Here is a 3,965-nt window from a genome sequence, read left to right on the forward strand (position 1 = left end):
TCTTAGGAAGTACATTTGAGATGATATGGCAGGTGAGGGCCAAAAGTTGAAGGAAGCTGGTGGCTCGCAAAACCGTGCAGAGTGGGGATGAAGAGAGTGTACATGGATGGCGAACTGTCAGGGAGGGAGGCTAGCAGAGAAGCAGGCAGACAAGGAACAAGGGAAACCACAACTTAGACAAAGAGAAAGAGACGTGGGGCACAGAACACAGAGCGAAAAGAATAAAAATAAGAGAAACCTGTCAGACACACAGAGAGTGGATTTTCTGCAGTGGTAAATGTGCTGTTTCTTTTTAGTTATTTTTAGAGAGATATTATTTGGATCTGCACTGAATATGAATGGGTGCTCAGCCTTGTAGTTTTTGATTAATTTTGCCTTTGAACCAAAACTGGGAGTGAAAACATACCCCTGCACCTAAGCAGTGACACAAACTGGACTCATGACACATATTTGCACTGTGGGTGGTTTTCATGGCTTTTTAAGATTGCTGGCTTAGGGAAGGTTGGTTAAAGTTTGAAAATGTCATCAGTATTTCTATATCTATTGAATGGAAGGAGGAAAACTCAAGTAAAAGTGAAAAGCGATTCCATGTCCACATTGACACCAGGCGAAATTTTAGACCCAAAAAAAAATGCTTTTTTTCATTTATTAACCTTTTTTAAAGTTAGTTTAACCCTCAGAAACAGGATTTACTGTTTACTGTTGCTAAAAAATAATGAATCTTTATATGAATGTGAATCATCATTGTTGACCAGTCACATAAGTCATAGTTGCAAAGCTTGTGTCGATTGTTTTCAGTGTGCCATTTTTTCTGACATCAGCCTCCGAGCTTGCAGACGATACGCAGTGGAGCACAATTTTAGTCCTCATTTAAAACTTCATGAAAACCTGCCTACCATGGGTGACAGAGGTGCACAGACCTTTTTACATTCAGAATTCATCTTTGAAGTTTTCCCATTTGCTGCAAATTATTATTTTATTGTCCCCTGGTTTAAATCTGTACTATTTTCACTGCAAATGAGCCTGTAAAATTCACAGTGCTGTAATCTGGGGACCCTGAATTCCAGACAACTCAGGCTCTGTGCTGAATGCAGACTTTACATCATGGCCCTCAGTGCTCCCCCTTCCCTCTTTTCATGTGACTAACCATCTTGAATATTTTTCCCCTGTATGCAAATTAGTGTGTGCCAGTCCACTTCTCTTTCAGTTGCCATTTCTGTGCTTCTTCACAGTCCTGAAAATAGGTTTCTTGGACTAAAATACAGCCTAAAAACTAAATGAGTCGCTGGCCGCCTTGTGGTTGTCAAGAGGTTAAACTTCCACAGGAAATACTGGAATTTCATGATTAGTGACCTTATATACATCTCTCCTAAGTCCTAAACCAAAAGGTTATGAGGATTAATTAAAATGTTCCCTGTTGGATAAGTTGGAGTGATATTTAGCATGCTGACTCGTTTTTATTTGTCTGAGTTTAAGACATCAAAAAGTATTTAAATTCTTACCCTTTACAGGAAGGAAGTACAACCTCTATAAATGTTGTTTACATATCAGGACATAATAAAAATAGTTTTTCTAGTTTTTAGCAGGTCTTGAAATTTTGTAAATATGATCTCTGATGAACAGTGATATGAGATTTTGCACCATGTCATCATTTATTCAACAGCAATTAAGCCAAAGTGCAGAAGCAGTGTGTGGAAAACCTAAATACACCATTACTGTTTCCATAGGACTTCAGAGGTAAAACAGTAGCCATATGCTGCTAGTCAGATGCACTTAACTACATATGATTATTAGCAAGTGTGACCACCTTGCAATTCTTCCCAGGAGCGGGTGTCCCAGCAAATTCACCACAAGGTCAGACCATACAATGCTCAGAGAAACCAAATGGAAATTAAGAGCAAAAAACTCAGTGAGTCACTTAACTCAAAAGAAATTATGTCATATTGTCAGGGTCCTGGGACTGGGCGACCCAGGACCCCTGGGCAGTCATGGACCTGTTATATTATTATGTATTTTTGGTGTTGCTTCCCCTTCTTCTCTATGCTTGTACATATGTGTGTGTGGCTGTGTGTCTGAGCACTCGTTTATAGGCGCCGTCAGGCCTGGTGGGTGTGGCCCTGCTAGGGGACTGGCCACACCCGGAGCCACACACCTGCTGCTGATCAGGCCTCGTCGGGGGAGCTACTTAAGAGAGTCTTGGAGCTCCCACCGATGCGGGATCATTGCATGAGTCTCCACGTTAGTCATCCAGTTGAACTGAGCTAGTGCATGCCTGCCATTGTTTAGTGTCCTGACAGCTGCCGCTATTGTTTCCCGCAGGAGGAGCGTGGAAGGCCTGAAGAGCAGCGAGCACCGGGAGTGCAGACACGAGAGCAGAGAGCACCAGGAGGACACGACACGGGAGTCTGGGGAGAACACGGGGATTTATTGTTGTTTTGTACCACACTGTAAATAAACGCACTGTTCGCACACAGAGCACCGCGCCTGGGTCCTCCTTCCCTACACCCCCCACGGTCTGCCATGGCAAACCGTGACACATATGAATTAAAGTACAGTTAATTTAATTAAAAATTTCAGCAAAATTCAGAAAAATTAACAAAAATGAAGCATGTGTAATCCAAATACAGAAAAGGTCAACGTCAAGATGTTTATCTTTATTTCATGTGTTTATTTTGAATGTTTGTTAAAAACGATTAAGATAAATGGCTGTAGGTGCAACCATCACAAATGCAGGATCACACATGATGCATTAAATTGCGCTGTGCCAAAAGAATAATCATATAATGTATGAATTCACTGAGAGTAATGCAAGATCAGTTGCTTCCACAGTTAATAGTGCACGTTCTTTTTATGCGCAGCAGATTGAAGAAATTTGTTCTCTGTTCAGGAAATGATTCCATCGTGTTGAAGGTGGAGTGCATTACCAGGCTGATATGCAGTAAAAATGCCAACATCAACCTGAAAAATCGCCAGATTTGTATATAAATGATCATAACCCTCTAGGGTGGGACAGTGTGTGCGTGTCCTGGCTAGAATGCGATTATGTCCTCAGCAGGGTGTTCTGCAATGCAGCTGACAGTGAAGTGCAATGATATTCCTTCAGTTTCTCTCTGGAGAGACACTTCCAACACTCAGCACTCTACCACTTATTTTAGCTCTCACACACACACCAGGTAGAGAAAACATGCAGTCACTCAAGGGCATTAGCTCACTTGGAGTTAATGCACAGCCATAAATAAAAGTATTGTGCCTGGGAAAAGCCCTTGAGATTCATCATCTGATTTTCAAGTTGGTCCGACCAAATGTTCATGGACAAAATGGAAATAGATGCACAAGCCACATTTGTAATTTAGACTTGTGAGGACACGCTGTCATTTAGCCACCCTCGGTTAATTAATGTATTCCAAGTCTGCGCAAATGTTGCTTCATCACAGCATGTCAGAAACAAAATGTGAGACCTTCCAGACAATTCCTTAGTTGCACAAGTATAATAATAATTGATCAACAAATTGATTTACTCTGTCTTACAGAAACCTGGTTACAGCAGGATGATTATGTTAGTTTAAATGAATCAACACCCCGAGTCATTCTAACTACCAGAAATCTCGAAGCACAGGCCGAGGGGGCAGTGTGGCAGCAATTTTTCACACCAGCCTATTAATCAACGAAAGACCAAGACAGACTTTTAATTCATTTGAAAGCCTGATGCTTAGCCTTGTTCACCCCAGCTCTGAAACTCAGAAACCAGTCTTACTTGTTATCATCTATCGTCCACCTGGGCCTTACACAGAGTTTCTGTCTGATTTCTCAGACTTTTTTTCTGATTTAGTTCTGAGCTCAGATAAAATACTTATTGTGGGTGATTTTAACATTCATGTAGATGCAAAAAATGACAGCCTCAACATGGCATTTAATTTGTTATTAGACTCAACTGGCTTCTCTCAAAATGTGAAAGAACCCACCCA

General features: G+C 41.2%; 1 long non-coding RNA gene across 1 annotated transcript; it reads left to right on the forward strand.

Moving 5' to 3' along the window:
* Positions 1-1,961: 1,961 nt before the first annotated feature.
* Positions 1,962-2,476, forward strand: LOC146375715 (uncharacterized). The gene is made up of 2 exons (XR_014801768.1): positions 1,962-2,238; positions 2,320-2,476. It is a non-coding gene; the product is annotated as an uncharacterized LOC146375715 (long non-coding RNA).
* Positions 2,477-3,965: the final 1,489 nt, after the last annotated feature.

Source organism: Perissodus microlepis, chromosome 12, assembly GCF_051167445.1.
Source record: "Perissodus microlepis isolate ML-2025 ecotype Zambia chromosome 12, ASM5116744v1, whole genome shotgun sequence".
NCBI lineage: Eukaryota > Metazoa > Chordata > Actinopteri > Cichliformes > Cichlidae > Perissodus > Perissodus microlepis.